The sequence below is a fragment of the Medicago sativa genome, chromosome 4 (genome assembly GCF_051527215.1).
Source record: "Medicago sativa cultivar Bolivia chromosome 4, Bolivia_mono, whole genome shotgun sequence".
Classification (NCBI taxonomy): domain Eukaryota; kingdom Viridiplantae; phylum Streptophyta; class Magnoliopsida; order Fabales; family Fabaceae; genus Medicago; species Medicago sativa.
This window is the reverse complement of record NC_140752.1, coordinates 10602165-10626077: the sequence shown is the minus strand read 5'-3', so window position 1 is coordinate 10626077 and position 23913 is coordinate 10602165. Positions and strand designations below refer to the sequence as shown.

Genomic DNA, 23913 nt, shown 5'->3' with positions numbered 1-23913 from the left:
CAATTGATCAAATAGTAAGACATGTGGGTTCAATCCTAGCCATTCATTTTTACTACTCACAAACATATTAAACTAATATCTTATCAAAATATCTTTGGTTTGGCTAATACCCACTTTGCCCTTGATTAAAAAAAAATCTCATGGGATATTACAGAAACTTTAGTTACAAAACTGAGAATGTGAACCCTTGTCCCTTCGTAAGATCATAAGTTGGTCATCTACATCAACAAAGACATAAGAGAACAAGGATCACGAAAAGAAGGGATATATTTACTAAGTTTCACCTATATGATAAAGGACATACATATGTACAGTACCAGAATCATTTCGAGACCAATGTTTTGCTGCCAATTTCCACATTGTGAAGGATTTCCAGTGGTTATTAGAGTCATCCCGGTTTCCATATATGAATGAATGAATGAATAATTCTGGACCACCTCATTGAGGTTTTTCTTATTTAGGTTTTTACATAAAGTAGGGAATGGAAATTTGAGAGGAAAAGTGGCATATAACTTAGACTTGTACAAAGAAAAATCAATCAATTATAGAAGTTCTCATTTAAACAAGAAAGTTAAAGATAACCTTTAACTTACGATTACCTTTGACGTCCTTGTCCTATAGCCTTAATTTTGAACAAAGAAGGAAAAATCAAGAAACATTTTTTTGTTATAAACAGATTAATTTCCATTCACTTGCAATCAGTTGCATATACAGAACACATAAGTGAGCTGAGTTTCGTACATCTATTTTTACTGACTCAGATGGTTGAAATGCCGCAACCACTGCATGAAACTGCAGAACAAAAAACAAATATATTTTAATGGACTACTTAGGTCTATGTATAATGATTGTAATTATAAAATGTAATTTTGATAACTTGAATGTTAACCGCGTCTACTTACATCAAACTATAGACTTGTGTCTAAATCAACTTCTTCATCTTCAGCCGGAGGAAAGAAATACATATGATGATGCTAAGCACAGTCCTACTCCATTTGTTAACATAATCAAACAATTCCATTTGTTCAACGATGTTTTTATCTCTTAAGGGGATTATGGGTCTGATGCCAAACCCTTTTAACTCCACCTCTGGTCTCTCTCTATCAAAGCCGGGTGTTGTCCTTGCTGTAACCTTGATTTTAAACCTTGTCTGATTTTTTGCTATGCTAGTTAGGTAGCGTGAACATGGTGGGTCGTATATCATGCATACATGATCTGAAAAACTAGAGAAAAAATCCCTATACATGAAGATACTGACACCATCCTTTTCATCGTCATCCACAACATCAATTGTAGTGATATTCAATTCAATTTGGTAACAAAATTGGGAGTCCTTGGCAAGGATGAAGCAAAAAACAAAGCCCAACAAAGGGGAGAGAAGAAAAGAAGAGAGATCAATAATCATATCATCCTTTGTTGTCTTGTACTCGAACCACTCTGGAACACTACTTCCAGGATACAAATACACTGCTTGACAAGAATCAAATTTATCTTTGTAATCAACATTTCTTTCATTGTTTTTAGCATGATGTAACAGTGCCGCTGAATGTCGATATGCAAACTTCATCAAATTGATCTGCACATTCAACCCAATGTTTATGAGAGAGCGTTCATCCAAGTTCAAGCAATTCCAGAACTCAATCCTTTTCTTGTTTTCCTTGAATTGTTGAGCAACAGAAGGGAAAAATACAGTCTTCAATGATTCACATTCAACAAGTAGAGTTTCAATTGATGAAGGAAGCTCGGGTAGAGCCACAAGCTTTGAGCAAAATCGTATGTCTAATTTTCTTAGTCTTGTAAGATTCTTGATGCTTGACGGTATGCTCTCAATTGCAGTGAATACTAAATCCAGGATTTCTAGCTTGCCTTGAAATTCTAGAGATGAAGGCAAATGGTGGGAGCTTAAATTACAGTTGATTGTAAACGGTGCAAGGGAAAGGCAAAAACTTAGGTCCAATTTCACAAGTTTGTCAAGAGAGAAAATAGATGGATGGACGCTTGTCAACCCATAACAACCTCGGATATTCAATACATTAAGATTTGTGGCTTTTGAAAAGTCTGGTAACTCCTTCAGGAATCCTGATTGTGAGAGTGTAACTTCTTTTAAATTAACCAGATCCTGCTACAAAAAAAAAATTACGTAATTAATTTATAATTGTTTGATTTAAGATAAATTTAATCTAGAAGACATGTATTCAATTACCTGCACTCCACACCAAAGCTTTTCCAGTAGGCTACCTGACAAGTCCAATATAACAAGATTCTCTGCAGAAAACTTCTCTGGGAGTGATTTTAGAGGGTAACATATCCAATGAAGATATTTTAGATCAGTTGGAAAAGATTGAAGTCGTTCAGGAATACGATCCAAACCATCTATGTCACGAAAATCCAAAAACTGCAGGTTGGTCATCTTATCAAATACATTGGGGCTTAACTTCAGGTTCCTTATTGCTGACAAGTCTAGACTTATGCTTCTAATAGCATCAGTACCCTGTCATTAATGTAAAAGAAAATCAAAATATTTTTCACCAGAAAGACAAATGTTATCTAAAATTGCCAAATATTTTTTACCCTGTCATTTTTCAATACATCATAGACAATATCAGGATCTGATAATCGACTGCATTTTCGAGGGTCTTCACTAGATTCTTGACGAACAACCTCCCGACCCATTTCTTGTAGAATGTCATGCATAGATATAACATTATCTTCAGAAATAGTTATTAGAGCTTTATCTTTCAACCTTTCTAACCCAACAACCACTGCATTATCACTTTCAAAATCTTTCAATAAAAGTTTCATGTAATCCACTTTCAACCTCAACCCGTTGAAGAAACATGCAATATCCAAAAAATACTTTCGCTCTAAACGATCAAGATCATCATAACTGAGTCTCATTACATCATGAACCTTTTTACTTGGCAGTCTTTTAAGTTTGTCCAGCTGACTTTTCCATACTTCCTTATCTTTTCCACGAAGCAGATGAGCCAAAACTTTAAGAACTAATGGAATTCCTTTGGCATAATCGATCACCTTCTTTGAAAGCTCATAGTACTCCATTTCAAGATGACTTTGTTCAAAAGCGTTCAAATTGAAAAGCTCAAGTGCTTCGCTATAATTCAGTACCCCAACTTCATATATATCATCAACTTCATTAGTAATAAGTACTTGCTTGTCTCTAGTTGTTACAATTATTCTACTATCAGATCGAAACCAATCAAGAGTTCCAAATAAAATCTCTAGTTGATCTTCTTCCTTAACATCATCAAGAACAATAAGAACCTTCATACGGCCAATCCTTCTTTGAATATTATTAGACAACCCATTTGGTGAATCGATTTTCACATCTTCTGCTAATAGTGTAGAAAAAAGCTCTTTTTTTAAAAATGATATTCCATGCCTTCCTAATTCGTCACTCACCTTTGCCAGAAAACAACAACCTTCATATTCAGAGCAACTTCGGTTATAAACTTCTTCAGCAATAGTTGTCTTTCCAATACCTCCCATACCCCAAATTCCAATGACACGAACCTTTTCTGACTTCTGACGTAACAATGATTCTAAATGTCCAACTGGTTTGGCAATTCCAATAAATCCTTTTGTGTTAATAGGATACTTACTCAACCTCTTCAACACAAGATTGATGATTTCTTCAAGTAGCTCAGCATCATTCCTATACAACAAAAGAGAAAGACATATGAATCTTAATGGCCTAAGAAGCACTGGTATAGATATCGAACATGACATTGACACTGTTAATAAGTTAAGAAAATAGAAGTGATTAAATGTAACCATATGATTTGTGTAGGTGTCGGAGACCGACACGTGTCAAACACTATACACATTAAATTTAAGTGTCAGTGCTCCATAGTTAAAGTCACTACTATAAATTTATTTGTTTGGAAGTTTGTAATGAGAGGTTCAACACCCATGATGGAACATTCCTTCCCTTCCCTTCCCTTCCCTTTCCCTTCCTCCTTAGTAGGATCACGATTCAAAGTTTGACGTTACCTACATTTTTCGTCTATAGAAGTGATAGGATCCCACATGAGAAGGCAACTAATGACAAGGGTATGATGGGCAAACCCCAAATATAAAGTCTTTATGAAAGTAAGGCTAAGAAGACTAGTGATTAAGTTTACTAGTGAGGTGTTTTAAGTAATTAGTAAGTAGTTAATTAGGTTTAAGTAGATTATTAATAAGTGGCCCATTAGGATTAAATAATAAGAGGCCCATTAGGGTTATATACTAGAATGTTCTCTTTATTTGTATATAAAGGGGAATTCTTGGGAGTTCTAGAGTATGACAGATTGAGTTTTCTGATTAGGGCCAGAGTAGGATTCCTCTCTGAGTTGTGTCGGAGCTTTGCTCTGGGAGTAGTTAGAGAAACTCTCTCTTCTACTATTTTACTATTTTTATTCCTATCAATAAAACCACCCATTTTTATTTAATCACCATCTGTTTCTCCTTCTTGTTGGTGAGTGTTACTGTTAATTCTTTGGTAGGATCTGTTGGTTCCTATCAAGAAGCTTCCAACAAGGTGCTTGCTCTTTAGGCACCTCAAAAGTAACGAATGGTAGTTGATTACCGTTCAAATAACTTTTTAGATTACTACAATATACCAATTTAAAAAGTGATTTGAGCGGTAATTAGCTGCCGTGGGGCAGGTGCCTGTGAGCAATCTCTAAGTGCCTAAAGAGTAATCACCTTCCAACAAACAATTATTACAGACCATGTTGGTCCAAATTAAAACCATAATAATCACAATCAAAGCCATATTTGTTTAGGTGGATGCAAAGTATCTCTGATCGGGAATCAAAGATTAACCCCTCAAAATACTTAATTCATATTAATCCCAGCACAAAAAGGTTGTAGCAAATTAACAACTTAAGGATGTAAACATATAACTAATATGCATGCACTCTAGTTAAATAGAAGAAATAAAGGTTATGGCTTTTTTCTATTCAGGCAAATGAGCTTATGCCGGTATGCAGACCTGTTATCTATATATGAAACAAGTAAATATATAGCTGCTAGAAAATATTGAAAATTTATGGAGAGGAAAAAACTAACCGAAAATCTAATGACTTAATTCCTGACAAATTAGCAGATTTTTCCAAAGCTTGTCTCCATTTCTGAACCCTTGACAAAATATACTTTTTTTCATGCCCTACAAGTGCATTTTCATAACTCTTCTTTTGATGCCGTACATCTGTAGGATCTACCTCATAGAAAACAGGTATTACAATCTGTCCATATTTCTCTTTGCACTCAATTATTTTCACAAGTTCTTCTAAACACCAACGTGAAGAAGCATAGTTTTCTGAGAATATGATCAATGAAATGAACGATCCTTCAATTGCTTCAAAAAGTGAATGTGATATGTCATCTCCCCTCTTAAGTTTGTCATCAACAAAGGCATTTATTTGCTTTTGAGGAAAAGCCTTAGCCAAATGACCAAGAAAGCCATGGCGGATGTCCTCTCCCCTAAAGCTTACAAAAACATCATACTTTGATTCGGGAGCATTGTTTGACATTGCCTTTTCTGCTACACCCTTCACCTTATCAACAAAAAAAAAAAAAGTATTAGATTCTTCATAAAAGTTTAGGAGATATCTCTAAAACATAAACAAAATACAGCGACATTTAAAATTTGATACTACTTTTATTTTTAATAAGTAAAAAATGCTACTACTTAATTATCAAAAAGTTATGCGGTTCCTATGACCAACATTTTAACAAGTGTTAAATTAAGGTCAGGTAGTTAAAAGTGTTTGTTTTGGTGACATACTATGATTAACATAGAATTCTGGTAACATTAGTTAGTCAGAAGATATAATATAAGCTTCAACAATCACCTTTGTGACTGTTTTATTGACCATTTCTTTCTTCTTAACTCCTGCAATAGACCACAAGTTTAACTCATGCCTTGAAACTCTCTGAAGAAACAGGAAATGCAAAAAACAACGTTAAAAAAAAGTGTAGCAGGAAAAGAAAACCAATGAAGTAGATGCCAATTATCAACCTATAGAATTAATTAGCAGGATTAATTTAACAGATATATGTTCCTTTGAATTCACATACATGATTTATTCCGAAGTCCCATAATGGCCGCATTTCCGATTTAGATGTTCTAGCGAAAATTCCATCTGGAAATGCCTTACTTCCATAATGCCTGTATTGTCTCTGAGGAAATAAAAATTAACAGAAGCAGAATCAGAGGCAATTCTAAGTTTTAAAAGTTAGGCTTAATTAATGATTTGGTCCCTTAAGTTATTTGTTGGTTACATTTTGGTCCCATAAGTTATTAACGTTACAATTTGGTCCCATAAGTTATTAACGTTACAATTTGGTCCCTTAAGTTATTTGTTGGTTTCGTTTTGGTCCCATAAGTTATTAGAGTTAAGGGAGTAGTTTGGGACCAAAACGAAACCAACAAATAACTTAAGGGACCAAATTGTAACGTTAATAACTTATGGGACCAAATTGTAACGTTAATAACTTATGGGACCAAAATGTAACCAACAAATAACTTAAGGGACCAAATCATTAATTAAGCCTAAAAGTTATAAAAGTTTACTGGCCATAATTACATACTGTCTTGTTGATAAATCTAAAAGTTTCAGCATTAATTTAAAACACAAATTTGAAATTGATAAGCAGAGTATTTACAGCATATATTGTTTGAGAGGCTCCAGAAGACAAATATGCCATTGGATTGGAATAAGTGCACTATGAACAATCTTTCTTCGTCTCGAGAACCTTGAACTTCGCAATAAGGAAAACACAAGGTTATTACCGGAACGAAACAGAAAAGAAATTAAAAGAAAATATCAGAAGAAATTTAATTAACGGTCATAGCCATAAGAAAGCAATTTCTGACCTTCAATGCTTTGGCTGCTAGAGATCTGATTCAACTTTCTCCCATATTGAAGAAGCAGTGTCATTGACCTTTCTCTCCAACTAATACACATTCACCCTCCAGCAAAGCAATGGATTTGTATATTAGACAAGTATTAATTTCATCATTATTTAAGTATAAATTAGCAGGAGCAAAAGTTGACTTGCCAAACAGTACACATGCCGGAAATATCTGTATGAATCGTGTATCATCAACAACAACAAAATTTGTATGAACATGTGACATGCACTTTCCTTAAGTTTATTTATTCATAAAATTTAATAATGGTGGTTGAATGAATTTGAATCCTCTCAATTCAAACACTACATCAATTTCTCTCCATCTCTCTCTCTCTTAATTAACCTTGACTTTTTTTTTAGATTTTGTAATCATTTTTCATCTCTTCATTTAGAGAGATAGAGCAGATCAATTTTCTATTTATTTTGACATGTTTAGGTGATGTGGGCAGGCATTGATTTTGCCTTTAAAATTGATTATAGCTTTACTCAAAACGTCATTTTTGTACTGTAAACATAAATCACTTCATACAACTCACTTGTACTGTAAACATAAATCACTTCATACAATTCACTTATAACTATAAGTAAACCCAATTTTACAGAATAAATTGATTCAAAATCATTTTTGTCACTGCAAAACTACACACACTGAAAGGATCCAAATCCATGGTTGGATATGGCGGTGAATGAGGATAATTCCCACAAATTATTTTTGAAATAAAAATCATTTAAGAGAAAAATTTCATCACAATTAACACAAAACTCAATTAGTACTATTATATTCTTACCACGAGTCTCCCTCATTTTCTCTCAATTTTTTCTATCTCACTCTTAGCCTTGTTTTTCTCTTGACTGAAAAAAAATGTTTCTCTCTTAACTATTTTTCAGTTTTCTAATAATTTTCCTCTTCATTAAGAGAAAGATAGGGAAGATCAAAAGAGAGTTTGATTGAGAGGATCTAAAATCTTTTGTTGGATCTAAAATCTTTCTAATATTATTAAGCAAGCCAAGCCACACCTCAAGGTGTGATATTCACTTTTTAGTTATAACTTTGCTAAAAGACACATTCATAAAAATTAGTTGGTGTCTTTTAACAAATGGCAATAGGATAACTTGCTAAAAGGCACATTCATAAAATGTGTCTTCTAGCAAAACCCATATATATATATATATATATATATATATATATATATATATATATATATATATATATATATATATATATATATATATATATATATATAGGGGTTTGCTAGGATACACCCACTAGTTTTTATTAAGGTGTGTTTTAGCAAAGATATAACTAAAAAGTTGTTAAATACACCTTAAGGTGAATGTTGCTAAAACACTCCTCCTAAAAAATAAGTGGGTGTACGTTAGCAACTCCTATATGCATTTGCTATAACACACCCACTTATTTTTTAGAAGGTGTGTTTTAGCAAGTTATAACTAAAAAGTAGTTAAATACACCCTAAGGTGTAGCTTGCTAAAACACTCCCACATAAAAATTAGTGGGTGTGTTCTAGCAAATCCCATATATATATATATATATAGGGTTAGGATCAAATGACACCAAGGTATAAAATTAAATATGACACCAAATCTCATCCATTCAATTTGTTTAATCCAAAGGCTTAAACACAATCACTAAAACAATTAAAGTGATCAAATATTTCTTGATTTGTTTTGCTATATCTTTTTTTTAATGGTGTATTTTGCACTCAAGTCTCAATTTGTTTTCTCACATATGCCCTTCATTTCAATTTCAAAATACTCATGTATTTATCTTGCGTCTATCATCACTTATGGTATTTTTTGCCATTTTTTTTTATCGAATGATTTTCTCAATTTCTATATAGTTATAAGTGTCTAAATCTCGGTCCACTTCTTTATAGTGAATGCAAACCGATGGATAGTGAAATTAAATTGAGTGATAATACATTTCAACAAATTTATCCGAAAATTTTTGTGTTATTCAAAAAGAACATTAGCATTGTTGCAAATAAAGTTTGTACAAAATATCAATTTAAAAAATTAAGAAGAGTGGTAGCAATAGAGAAGTGATCAAAGAAAGCGAAATACGTGAGTGAGTATTTTCAAATAGAAATCAAGGGCATATATGAAAAATTAAATTCATACTTGAGTGCAAAATCCATCATTAAAAATCCCAATCCTTATAAGGCACATTCATAAAAAATTTCGGTGAAGATTAATTCTTCTTTCTTCTCCGCCTTAAAACAAATCAAATTCTGCTTACTCTCTTATCACCTTCGATTCATTTATTATAACATTTCTTCATGTCCTAAATCTCACCCTCGTGAATATTTCCAATTTTTAAAATATGTTTAACTGATTCATATCCCAATCCTATTCATACAAATCCTTATATGCTTTTGAATTCACTATATGTAAATCCTTATATTTTTAAATTCAGTTTAATCTTTGAATCATTGTTTAAAAGTGATTCTAACAATGAAATGCACCATGTCCATATTTACTATGTAGGATGATTTCAATCACGTCATCAACCTCTAGCAAAACAATGATTATCACGACCAGACCTCCCAAATTAACTTTTTTTGCAATCAAATTCATTTAATTAGATTGGAATATTAATTTAATTTTGTTTAGCTATGATTGTGGGGAGAAGAAGATAAAAAGGGAAATGAGTTTATGAGAATTGATATGCTAAGGTGAGATATATATGTGACTTTTTAATCTCAACCAATTATTTTTGATCCAATGGTTGATGATCATTCTCATCATTCTCATATAAGATAGTCATTCTCATAGTAAACATCCTCTATATATATATATATATATATATATATATATATATATATATATATATATATATATATATATATATATATATATATATATACCACTTATTCATCTTTAAGGTGAATTTCTCTAACCGCTAGGCTAATAGACCAAAAAAAAAATACCTAACAAACCAAAGCAGCTAAGATTGGTCAAATGGTGAGGGATTTGGGTGGTAAGCATGATGCCTTAGGTTCAAACCTCATTGATTTCATTGTAAACATAAAAAAACCCAACAAACTAATCTCTTTTTTTTTGTGTTCTTTTATTTTAAAAAAATTGTGTAACATAATTGATTTAAAATTTAATTAAACGGATTTGAATTTCCTCAAAAAAAATTGTGTCCTTTTGTTTGTAATTTTACATACCAAATTGATTCACGAAAGATGCATTTAATGATTAAACTGACTAACAAAAAGATGTATCTAGATATGTGTTTGTATCCATGGACTTCAGCCATTAAAAATAATATTTTAATGCTCAAAATCTCAAATAAAAAATATATACAAGAGAGCTCAAATTACAATAATACAAACAAAAGGGTTAGACCACCAAGAATTAAAATCCAAGGAATAATTAGGCTTTTGAGAACTGCCTATAATCACTTGACTAGTTTAGATGTGGTAATTGATGACCACTGCAATCATATTTTATGGCTTAAGTAAATTCCTCTTAAAATTAATATTTTTATTTGCCGTTTGTTCCTAAATAGATTAACAACCAAGATGAATATGTTTAAGAGAAATATCTTCGATTACATGTCTTTTGCTTATCTCCTTCCACTTGACTTGGCTGATTGAGTGTTAGCATCTTGCAAACAATCCTAATACAAAATAATTAAATAAAAAATACACCAAACATTAAATTTCCTATATAGTTGGACACATTGACTTCCACCAAAGCCTACAAACAATGTTGATTTCTAGTAGAGAAATTACTTCTTGAGTCAAACACCCAACATTACATTGGTTTCAAATTAAAATAGGACTTTCATAATGAGCTACAAGTTCCATTCCAGAGATTAATCACAACTTAATATAAATTATTAGAAAACCTTTAGATCCAATTAGAGAACCAATTAAGGTAACCCGATTAACACAATTTTTATTATTCATTTTTCGTAAAATAAGGTGCTCAAAGTAACCGTTAGTTTAAGATGTTGAGTATGAAATGTATGTCGTTTTAATGTAAGAAAAGTACATATATAAAGTTGAAAAATGGTTATGAAGAATGGATAGTATTTTCTACAAAACAAAAAACTGCTCCAAACAATACCAAAAAAAAAAACTGCTCCAAACTTTTGTCACACTTTGTTTTGTAGAACCTTTTTTTTTTTTTTTTAATTTATTTCCTTTGTTCCCTCTTAAAGAAGTATTCTTCTTACTCTTACCTTCAGCACAGTCCTATTCGATTTGTTGAATGAGATTGTGATATGTTGAGTGGTTTATGGGGCTCATGCCAAACCCTTCTAACTTCACCTCTCTTTGTTCCTTTTCATCAAGGTAGGGTACTGTCCATGCTGTAACCTTGATTTTAAACCTTATCTGCTTTTTTGCTATGCTAGTTAGGTACTGAGAACATCGTTGGTCATAAATCATGTACACATGATCTGATTTACTACCGAAAAATGTCTTATGCGTGTAGTATCGACACCATCCTTTTCACCATCACCCTCGACATCAATTGTAGTAACGTTCAATTCAACTTGTTGACCAGATACGTAGTCCTCACCAAGGACAAAGCAAAAAACAAATCCCAACAAAGGGGAGATATTAGGTGGAGAAAGATCAACAATCATGTCACCCTTAGTTGTCTTGTACTCCAACCAATTTGGAACACTACTTTCAGGATACACATACACTGCTTGATAAGAATCAAAGTTATCTTTGTAATCAACATAATCATCATATTCCTGTGTCGATAAATGTTGATATGCAAACTTCATTAAATTGATTTGAACATTCAACCCAATATTTATGAGAGAGCATTTATCCAAATTCAAGCAATCCCAAAACTCAATCATTTTTTTGTTTTCCTTGAATTGTTCAGCAATTGTTGAAGGGAACCTTACAGTCTTCAGTGACTCACAGTCTCCAACCAGTAGAGTTTCAACTGATGAAGGAAGCTCAGGTAGAGCCAGAAGCTTTGAGCAAAATCGTATGTCTAATTTTCTTAGTCTTGTAAGAATCTTGATGCTTGAAGGTATGATCTCAATTTCACTGCAACATAAATCCAGGACTTCAAGCTTGCTTTGACATCCAAAAGATGATGGCAGTTCATTGATGGTACATCTCGATAGATCTAGTTCTACTATATTCTCTAAAGTCACTGAGAATTCACTAAGATTTTTGCAATATGAAAGGTTGAGATAATGGAGGGAGCTTAAATTGGAATTGCTGGTAAATGTTGTAAGGGAATGGCTAGAACTTAGGTCCAAATGCACAAGTTTTCCAAGAGAAAAAATAGATGGGTGGACGCTTGTCAACGCATAACAAAAGCCAATATTCAATACCTCGAGATTTGTGGCTTTTGACAAGTCTGGTAATTCCTTTAGGTATATTGAATGAGAGAGTCTGATTCCTTTTAAATTAACCAGATCCTGCTAGCAAAGAAAAAGTGGTGATATCAAATAAAAACTTAAGAAATTAATGTATAATTCCTTGAATTAAGAAAAATTTGAACTGATAAGAACATATTCAATCACCTGTACTCCACACCATAGCTTTTCCACTAGGCTATTTTTCAAGTTCAATATAACAAGATTCTCTGCAGAAAACTTCTCTGGAAATGATTTTAGAGGGTAATCTTCCCAATGAAGATATCTAAGATGAGTTGGAAAAGATTGAACCCCTTGAGGAAGAAGATCCAAATTGTCTTTGTCTTCACCACAGAAAACCAAAAATTGGAGGTTGGTCATCTTATCAAATACATGAGGGCTTAACTTCAGCTTCCTAATTGCTGACAAGTCTAATTGTATGCTTCTAATAGCATCAGTACCCTGCCATTAATGTAAAAGAAAATCAAAATACATTTTACCAAAATGACAAATGTTATCTAAAATTGCCAAATATTTTTTACCTTGTCATTTTTCAATACATCATAAATTTCATCCGGATCCCATAAATGACTGCGTTTTTCAGGGTCTTTACTAGATTCTCGGCGAACAACCTCCCGACCCATTTCTTGTAAAATGTCATGCATAGATATAACATTATCTTCAGAAATAGCTATAAGAGCTTTACCTTTCAACCTTTCTAACCCAACAGCCACAGATTTATCACTTTCATAATATTTCAATAAATGTTTCATGTAATCCACTTTCATTCCAAACCCAACCCATTGAAGAGACATGCAATGTCTAAAAAATACTTTTGCTCTAAACGATCAAGATCATCATAACTGAGCCTCATTACATCATGAACTTTTGGAATTAGAAGTCCTTTAAGTTTGTCTAGTTGACTTTCCCATGCTTCTTCTTTTCCAAGAAGCATATGAGCCAAAACTTTAAGAACTAATGGAATTCCTTTGGCATAATTCACCACCCTCTTTGATACATCATCATACTTAGTTTCCAAATGACTTTGTTTAAAGGCATTCAAATTGAAAAGTGCAAGTGCATCAATAGAGTCCAGTTTCCCAACCTCATACAGATCATCATTATCAACTTCATTAGCAATAAGTACTTGCTTATCCCTGGATGTTACAATTATTCTACTATCACATTGAAACCAATCAAGAGTTCCAAATAACATCTCTAGCTGATCTTCTTCCTTAACATCATACGGCCAATCCTTCTCTGAATATAATCAGACAATCCATTTGGTGAGTCGATTTTTACATCTTCTGCTAATAGTTTAGAAAAAAGCTTCTCTTTTAAAAACACTATTCCATGCCTACCTAATTCTTCACTTACCTTTGCAAAAAAATAACAGCCTTCATATTCCGAATGAACTTGATTAAAAATTTCTTCGGCAATAGTTGTCTTGCCGATACCTCCCATACCCCAAATTCCAATTACACGCACCTTTTCTGACTCTTGACGCAATAGTGATTCTAAATGTGCAATTCATTTGCCAATTCCAATAAGTCCTTTTGTGTTAATAGGTTGCTTACTGAACTTTTTCAACACAAGATTTGTGATTTCTTCAAGTAGCTCAGCGTCATTCCTATACCACAAAAGAGAAAGACGAATGAATGTTAATGACCTATGAAGCATTAATACAGATATCAAACATGATACAAACACTAGTAATAATTTAATAAACTAGAAGTGATTAAATGTAATTTTATGTGTCGTGTAAGTGCCGGAGACACAAATAAGCCATTTTTGTTTTGGTGAATCAAAAGTATCTCAGATCGGGAATCAGAGATTGTCCCCTCAAGTACTGAAATTCATACTACTGTCTTTTGGAAGTAAAAGTCTAATCAATAAGCATGCACCCTAGTAAAACACAGAAAATAAAGGTTATGTCTTTTTGCTATTTAAGCAAATGCGCTTATGCTTCAAGTAAATATAGCTACTAGAAAATATTGAAAATTTAAGGAGAGGAAAGAACTAACCGAAAATCTAATGACTTGATTCCTGACAAATTAGCACATTTGTGCAAAGCGTGTCTCCATTTCTGAACCCTTGACAAAATATACTTTTTTTCATGCTTAGCAAATGCATTCCCATAACTCTTTTTGATATTGTACATCGGTGGGATCTACCTCGTAGAAAACAGGTATTACAATCTGTCCATATTTCTCTTTGCACTCAATTATTTTCACAAGTTCTTCTAAACACCAATGTGAAGAATCATAGTTTTATGAGAATATGATCAATGATATGAATGATCCTTCAATTGCTTCAAAGAGTGAATGTGATATGTTATCTCCCCCCTTTAGTTTGTCGTCAACAAATGCATTTATTTGCTTTCGAGAAAAAGCCTTAGCCAAATGGCTAAGAAAGCCGCGACGGATGTCCTCGCCCCTAAAGCTTACAAAAATATCATACTTTGAATGAGAAGTATTGTTTGACATCGCCTTTTCTTCCAGACCCTTCAACTTATTAACAAAAAACGGTATTAGACTCTTCATAAAGATTTAGGTGAGATCTTAATAACATAAACAAATACAGCAACGTACAATTAAAAAATGCTACTTATTAATTATAAAAATTGATGGTATTCTGATGACCAACATTTCAACAAGTGTTGGATTAAGGCCAGGTAATTAAAAATATTTTTTTTTTCCTTCCATTTTATGATTAATATAGAAATCTAGTATCATTAATATGAATTAGAAGATATAATATGAGATCTAGATCAGAGTCGAATTGTATTAAAAAGAATCAGGAAACGCAAAAATAACATTATTAAAAAGAATTGAAGAAGAAAAGTTAAGCAATAAAAGAGTTATCCATTAGATGGAGCCGCCCCATGGGAAGGCCACCATTAGGAGGAGAGGGCTATCAACGAGATGGAGCTAGTTCCGATTCACCCATTTGATTGTTTTCACTAAAGTTGGATTTTTATACTTTATTTAAAGTTGATTATTTTGGTATCATTAAATTGAATATGATTTTATATTCTATTTGAAGTTGATTAATTTGATTCCTTTTCATTATATTCGATTTTTATATTATAGTTGAATTTGATTATTTTGATTCCTTTTCGGTATACCCGATTTCTATACTTCCTTTAAAATTGTGGATTTGGCTTTACCTTTTTACGACATTGGAATTTTGATATAGTCTTATTTGGTATAATACAAAGTTTTCTGAATTTCGCGCATACTCTTGGTTGTGAATTTCCATGCGTACCAACAATTGTGGATTACTTGAATTTTATACGGTTACTATTTTGGTAAATTGACATTAGATTTGAGAAAGTAAATAATCGTTTCCCTGTGTGTTTCCCTTCTAGTTGGTGGTGGTTGTTGTCTCTCACTAAGTCCATGTGACTTACTCTTTTATTTTTTATTTTTTATTTTTTTTTTCAGATTTCCAAGCAGCGAAGTAGAAAGCTGCTAGTAGATTCGAAGTTCAGCTGTGTCACTTGTTTTGGTAGGCTTCTTTGATGAATGTCTCTATTGTTTATGCATATGTTGAGTCGAAGTATCTGCAGCTATTTGGTAGTCTAGGATGTTTTATTATGAGTTGTACAAGTATTGACAAAAAATGTTATTTGAGACACTGGGCTGATGAAACAGGGTTTTAAAAGAGGATTCATATTTTGGAAATGTTGAATTTATAGAGGAAACTCTGTCGAAGTTTCAGTAAATATTTTTTTTGGAAGTGAAAAACGAATTGGAATTGTTTTTATTTTATAGTTTGTCAAGTTGAATCAATAGGCTTGCCGGGCTAGAATGTTCTAGTTCGTGCGCCGGTCACAATTAGTGTTTTTGGGTCGTGACACAACCCTTTTCCTGTTCTCCTTGCAGTGTTCAGAAATTGAAGGGAACAACCCAGTTTCTAGTAATGTGCAATCTTGCGCAAGTATAATTTCAATAGATTATCTAATGTCTAGATATTGTAGTCTTTATAGACAGGGCCGGCCTAAGGGCCAAGCAACCCAAGCAAGGGCTTTATGCCTCAAAATTATGGGTGAAGAAAAAGGCCTCTAAAAAATTAAATTGGTTATAAGTATATTATATGATAGATAAATTACATACATTTGCATAACATAACTCATTACTAAAAAGGCCTCAGTTACTTTTGGTCATGAATTCAAATTTTGATCTCCACAAAATTGATTTTATATAAATATTCTGTTAGAAAAATATATTTTTAAAAGCCATATTAAAAATTTTGCTTTAGGCCTCTTAATCTCTAGGACCGGTCTTGTTTATAGATTCTTAAAACATGAAGGAAAATTTTCATGATACGGTATATCCTAAATGTAGGATTTCAAGCTTTCTTTGACATCCTAACAACGCACGCAATACATTGGCTTGTGTGTATCGTAAATCCAGTTCTGTCGTTTTCTCTGATGTTACATTCTCTCTTACTTGATCCTTCAAATAAATGAAAATAATATGTAATCCTTAATGTTTTATTATATATCTCATTAGTCTTTAACATTTTGTCAAATTTGTCATGTTATATACAACAGTAGAGACTAAGATGACGTATGTGGCCAAGGTTGGGGACTACTACATATTTTCGTATACTTTAAGAATAAATAGGAAGAGATGAGCTTTGGAGCTAGACAAAATTGATGGTTTATTCCTCTATAATGTTTAACCTGCACTCCATGCCAAATTATTTCAACTCAAGTATATGACAAGTCCAACATAACGAGTTTCTCCGCTGAAAATTCATCTGGTAACGAGTTTAAAGGGTAATGCATCCAACTGAGGCATGTTAGTTCAGGCGGCATAGATTGAAGTCCCTGAGGAAGAATATCAAAACCATCTTGATCATATGCACTAGGGATGAAACATCCCTACTAGAAAATTACCTAGGATATCTAGCATGAGTGTTAAACTCGGCATCGGGTACATTAAAATTACAATAAATAAAAACTCTCTGAACAAATCATAGAATTTCTCACCTGTTAACTCAGAAATAGTACCACTGACGTGTACTATATATGGTCCAGCTACTTCTGCTTCTTCATCAAGAACCATCATGTCGTATAATATCTTGTTTATCTGAAATAAATAAAAGGGATTGGGGTGAGACAAGATGTCTCAATGAGTTCCACCTATCCTAGGTTGTAGGCAACTTCGGGGAAACCTAGGATCACCATCTGTTTCTAAGGTTAACCCATTTTGGGTTTATAGGATTTCATTATGCATAACTGAGCGATCAGGGGATAACTAAGATCGCTGTTTGAAATACTACTTTGATTATATAACACATATTGTCATACGCATAACCTTAATTATAACCATAATCATCATAATCACCATAATCATAATAATAATTATAAACATATCTCCAATATATCGTATTCTGGTATAGCTTACACTTTGGCATACTTATATGGGTATGTCTCTGGTCCTTTTCCGATAGCAACTAGTTTTGGCTAAACTAAGCCGGAGTTCCATAACTAAAATTCCACATTTCCAACTATTGGTAAAAATGCCCATGAACTATTGCTTCGTAGCTAATTCATTCTAAACATAACTTTCATGATAATATGCGTATGCTATGTTAGTATTCATGTTGGAGGGTCCTTAGAATTTTTCCCTTGGTTCCATAATTGAATATATTTTATATTTTTTTTTTCGATTATCAACATAATAATTCTTGACTTAAAATTTCATATCATTAGTTATACATTTCAATATGTGCGTATATACCACATTATCTCTTCGTTGTGGCGAACGGTAATTATTTCATTTCGTTACTATGAGCCGTACCTCATAGGCTACATTATCTCTTCGTTGTAGCAAACAGAGTTTTCGAATTCGTTACTATGACCCGTACATCATAGGCTACATTATCTCTTCGTTGTAGCAAACGGAATTTTCGTATTCGTTACTATGACCCGTACGTCATAGGCTACATTATCTCTTCGTTGTATCAAACGGAATTTTTCTCAATATTCTCATTTTTTTCTTTCTTTCTTTCTTTTTCTATGAGCTTGTTACTCATTTCAATTTTTCTCCTCATTTCCATTTTTCTGTGATTTTCTGTAATTCACTGTGAGCATATTACTCATAGGCTGCTTTTCAAATTTTCTTTCAAATCATTTCTATAATTATATACATCAATTGTCTTGATAGAATTTCCCTCCAACATTTATACTAGCATAAACATACTTATTAACTTTAAAAAAAAATTTAGGTTACACTAATAAGGATACCTAATTCAGAAATAATCATCCTACTATCTCATATTTATTCCATTTCAAATGTACCAATCATATGGCATAACAGTCATGCTATAATTATGTCAACTTATTCTAAAAATTCATGAAAATTCACAAACACACATTAGCAATCTAATGATATAATTTACTACCCAAAGGTGGGTTTTCTAACTAAAGGAACTCACCTCTAAATTGAATATATGCGGAGTCCACTTCAATATCCACTTTTGCACCTCCCCGCTATGCGAGGTTTCATGCTGGCTCGGTGCTAACACAATTAAACTCATATTCTGCACAAAATCTGCATTAAACCCCATACTTCAAAATTGTCTCCAGACCTCAATACTGAACCGAAATTAATGAAACTGACGCCAAAACGTCGGCAATTTCGTTGGCTAACCATATCAACAAGAACCACCTGATTCGGAGTTACAGAGAGAAAGTTATTACTGTTTTAGTGGAGCCCTGTCCCAGAACCCGTAACAAAAATCCAGCAGAATTTTACCAACTTCAATTGCATTTTCCGAATTCGTTTCTAATCCAAAACATACAAAATTTATGATAAAACTGAAGGGAATTGAATGAAGAATCTAAAACTTCAACAATCATTCAATTCCAAGCCACACAACAAAATATATGACTCGATTAATACAAGCACTGCTATACTAATTTTATCCAATTCTCATAAGGTCCAAGTATAATCATCTTTAACAATAATACACCATTTTGATCACCAACTCATCTTTCTTACATCAATAACAAACCATTAACAATGATCTTCAACAACAATTTTATAATTATCTCATTTCATGAACCAAGCTACTAACTAAGCTCTTCCTTACACCCATTGATCCTACATCATCAAACAATTAGTTAAAAATCATAATACCCATAACATATAATGCATCCCAAAGACATGAAATGGAACAATTCTATCAATTTCACAAAGAGCAAATTTTTCCCCAAATAGTAGGGTACGGGCCGGTCTCCTTATGGAATATGAAAGGGAGGAATTTTTGACACTTACCACTAGCTTATTCCATCATGGGTACACCTAAAATGAAGCTTCCAATCAATTTCCAATGGATTGGAGTGAAAAATGGTGATATTGGGAAATTTATGGAAGGGGGCGGTTGGCTTCAAGAAGAGAGGGGAATGAGTTTTGATTGCTCTACACTTGTGATTGCACTACTACTAAGCTTGATTCATGACTTTTGAAGTGATTTTTGGGGGATTTGGAGCATTTGAAGATGATGATGAATAGTAGAAGGAAGAGGGAACCGTAATTTATCTTGTTAATTTTGGTTTACTTCATGCATTGCTTTAAAACTTTTAACAACATGGATTCTATTTGGTGATTTATCATAGGAGTGAATAGGCAATTTTCCCCCCGAAATCGTAAGTTTCATCAATTACCCCCTGTAGTTAACGAAACATCAATTACCCCCCTGAAATTGCATAACGTTAATTAATTTACCCCCTCCGTCCATTTTTCTGTTAACTGTTTACAGTTATGATCAATTACCCCCCCTGAAATTTTACACTTATGTGCAAAATGCCCCCTGAACTTGAAAAAAAATTGAAAAAATTCTGGAAAAATGAAAAATCAATAAAAAAAATTGAAAAAAAATTCTGGAAAATTGAAAAATTAATAAAAATGAAAAAAAAACGGAAAAAATTAAAAAAATCAATAAAAATAAAAAAAAATCTGAAAATTTTTTAAAATTCTGGAAAAATTTAAAAAAAATCTGAAAAAATTTAAAAATTCTGAAAAAATTAATAAAAATAAAAAATGATTAAAAAAATAAAATAATCTAATAAAATGAAAAATAATGAAAAAATTATGGAAAATAAAAAATATTCTGATTAGTATATATGTCGAAATTTTTGAAATTCTGGTTTTTTATGTATTTTTCGAAATTCCAAAATTTTGATTAATATATATGTCGAGCTTAGGTTTTTTCAGTGTATTTTTTCCCTTATTCTCGGTTTATAAATACACAAAAAGTTCCCGGTTTATAAATACACAAAAATTCCCGGAAAAAATACTAATGAAAATTTCGAAATTTCGAAAAATACATAAAAAACCTAAGCTTGATTTATAAATAACATATTTTTTCCCTTATTCTCGGTTTATAAATACACAAAAATTTCCGGAAAATTTTTGAGAAATACTAATGAAAATTTCAAAAAAATTTCATTTTTCCAGAATTTCATTTTTATTTTCAAAAATTTAAAATTTCATTAAAATTTATTTTCCAGAATTTTTATTTTCGAGAATTTCCAGAATTTCATTAAAATTTAAAATTTCGAAAATTTCATTTTTCCAGAATTTTAATTTTTTTTAGAAATTTAGAAATTTTATTTTTTTCCAGAATTTTTTAATCTTTTTCATTATTTTTCATTTTATTAGATTATTTTATTTTTATTAATTTTTCCAGATTTTTTTCATTTTTATTAATTTTTCAATTTTCCAGATTTTTTTAATATTTTTTTTCAATTTTTTTTATTGTTTTTTAATTTTTCCAGAATTTTTAATTTTTTTTTTAATATTTTTCCAGAATTTTTTCAATTTTTTTTAATTTTTCAAGTTCAGGGTGCATTTTGCACATAAGTGTAAAATTTCAGGGGGGTAATTGATCATAACCGTAAACAGTTAACAGAAAAATTGACGGAGGGGGTAAATTGATTAACGTTATGCAATTTCAGGGGGGTAATTGATGTTTCGTTAACTACAGGGGGTAATTGATGAAACTTACAATTTTGAGGGGGAAATTGCCTATTCACTCTTTATTATAGTATGTGATGCTTTTAAGTTTCTTATTATCTTGTTATGATTGCTTTAATTCTAGTATGATGTCATGCATTTTCTTTATGCTTGCAATTTAAATTCCATGATATTTAGTGTGTATAATTAGGGAATTGATGTAATTTATTTTGTGCTTTTTATTTTCCATAGAATGCATCTAGGTGGGTATGTAATAATGTAGTAATTGCACACACTGACACTTGCACCGACACTATACCACTTTATTTATCGCTTTACGCTCGCTTTATTTTTCACGTCGTTACGCTAGCTTACTGTTAATTTAGAAAAATCATTTTACCTCAAAAATCAAATAAGCAAAAAGTCAAATTATTTTCTTAATAAACCTTGGACCCAAATCCAAGAGATTTTCTCCTTTATTTTCTTAATCAAATTCCTAAATGAATCTTAAATGAACTTAGACTAAATTTCTTAAATAAAATGAAACAACCTCACTTCCATTTTATTCTTCTATACCTTGAGGTCTCGCAACCCTTCTTAAAACCATTTTCAAAAACAAATTAAAATCAACCTAACCCACAAAAAATATTTTTGAGAGCGAACTACATTGGGTTATGATCCCTTTTCTTTAAGGGTATGTAGGCAAAGGATGTATCCTTCCAAACCAAATAAAAAACAATAAAACATACTTCTCCTCCCTCCATTCTTTCACTTAAGTTTTAGACAATAATTTTCAAATAAAAATAATCTAGCACAAGATAAAGTTAGGAAAGAGGTTCCCACGGAGTACCGTGGTCTTTAGAGGTGCTTAACACCTTCCTCTATCGAAACCGACCCCCGGATCCAAGTCTCGAAAGAAAAGGGTTTTAACTCATTTTTTCCCTTCCTACGAAAAAAATCGAGAAGTCCAAAGATTAAAGGTTCTGATGAGTCATAGATAGTCTATTTTATTGCTTTATTTAGTTTAGTTTTATTTAAGATTTGATTTTATTTTATTGCATTTTATTTCCTTTTAGAATATTTTACTTTAAATTGTCTTTTATTATATTTTAGGAACGAATATATGGTGGAAGGTGTCTTGGAGCAAAAGAAAGAGGACTGGAGCAAATACAGTACAAGAATACGAAGATACGAGACAAAAATATGTCTCTACCAAGTCAGAAGCTTGGCACGGCCCGTGCCAACATGTGGCACGGCCGTGCCACCCTCCAGGACCACTTTTGCTGCTTTTCTTCAAGCCCAAGTTACTCCGTTGCAGCTTTACTGTTTTGCCCTTATAGTAGCTTAGTTTCTAAGTCAATTGTAAAGCTATAAATAGAGTAGCACTCCATCATAAACATTCATCTTTTGTTCTTGGAATAAAAGTTCACTTTTATATTATTGTTGTTTTACTTTATTGCTTTCTCTCTTCTTCCCCCATGTCTACAATGAACGTTAGTGAGTAGACACTTCTTTGTCTTGGGATTGTTGGTAAGTCTAATGACATAATCCTAAACAAACCAAGTTTAAACCCTGATTTCTATGTAACCCTAATTTCTAATCTAGATTTACCGTCTTAACGTGGATTAACAATTATCAAACTGTGGAAGCGAAAGCGGAGGGTTTGATAATCGTTAATCCATCATCCCAAACATCAATTCATAAAGCGAGAGCGGAGCTTTGATGTTGGAACAAGTGAATCTAGACAATAATTGCAAAACAGTGAAATAGTCTTTGCAATTATTGAGACAAAGAGTAGTTTCAATCCTCTATGCATCTTCTAGTAATCATGTCAGTGAAATAGGCTTGGTTACTAGAAGTAAACTCTCATCGGACTTTCATCGGAAAGGTGAGGGGCTAAGGGAAACCGGTCTTTAGAAATTAAGGTGTAAACCATGAAATTAGATGTTTAAGTCTTGTCTAGTGAAGGGTTTGTTATTATGATAAACCAATAATCCCAAGGCTCTTTTATTATTATTGTTATTTATCTTCAGCAATTAACCCCCTATTTCATAATCTTTCTTCTCTTCTAATCATTCTCTAAAAGTTAATTGAATTCACAACTCCCTAGCGGAACGATACTCTACTTACTACTATTACTTCGATAGGCCGTGCGCTTGCGGTTTGGCTCTATCAAGTTTTTGGCGCCGTTGCCGGGGAGTTGTTGTAATTTGATTAACTTTTTAATAGTGATTAGACTGAAAAAAAAAAAATCTTTTTCCTTATTTTATTTGATTCTATATATAAAAAAAAAAAAAAAATAATCTTTTGCTTTATTTTATTTTATTCTATATTTTGTTTATATTTCTTTCCTAAATAAAATATATATATATATATATATATATATATATATATATATATCTTTCTTTCTCTCTCTCTCTCTCTCTCTCTCTCTCTCTCTTAATTTATTTATTTCTTTTTTTTTTCTATCTTTTAACGGTTTTGATTTCAGGCATGGCTCAAAACTACTATCAATGGACTTCTACCCCTGTTTTACCTCCTTCAAGAGTTTATGGAATATTTGGTCATACCGGAGTTGAATGTCAACTAGGTAGTGTTGTTAGAAATCCTGAGCAAGTTGCTCAATTTAACCAAGGGTTTAGGAATAGTCAATTTTTTTTT

The 23913-nt window shown here is 32.1% G+C and overlaps 1 long non-coding RNA gene and 2 pseudogenes across 3 annotated transcripts; all 3 read right to left on the bottom strand.

Annotated features, from left to right (window-relative positions):
• Positions 1-898: 898 nt before the first annotated feature.
• On the bottom strand, positions 899-6862 carry LOC146926229 (disease resistance protein RML1A-like; annotated as a pseudogene). The gene is made up of 7 exons (XR_015007923.1): positions 6673-6862; positions 6085-6186; positions 5859-5939; positions 5074-5561; positions 2572-3673; positions 2204-2491; positions 899-2119 (listed from the first exon to the last, which is right to left on the bottom strand). The product of XR_015007923.1 is annotated as a disease resistance protein RML1A-like (transcript).
• Positions 6863-11069: 4207 nt separating this feature from the next.
• On the bottom strand, positions 11070-14790 carry LOC146926228 (putative disease resistance protein At4g11170; annotated as a pseudogene). The gene is made up of 4 exons (XR_015034055.1): positions 14305-14790; positions 12823-13910; positions 12449-12742; positions 11070-12343 (listed from the first exon to the last, which is right to left on the bottom strand). The product of XR_015034055.1 is annotated as a putative disease resistance protein At4g11170 (transcript).
• A 2190-nt stretch (positions 14791-16980) lies between these two features.
• LOC146926227 (uncharacterized) lies at positions 16981-19879 on the bottom strand. Its single transcript, XR_015034057.1, has 4 exons — positions 19573-19879; positions 18731-18963; positions 17280-17379; positions 16981-17117 (listed from the first exon to the last, which is right to left on the bottom strand). It is a non-coding gene; the product is annotated as an uncharacterized LOC146926227 (long non-coding RNA).
• Between the last annotated feature and the right edge of the window lie 4034 nt (positions 19880-23913).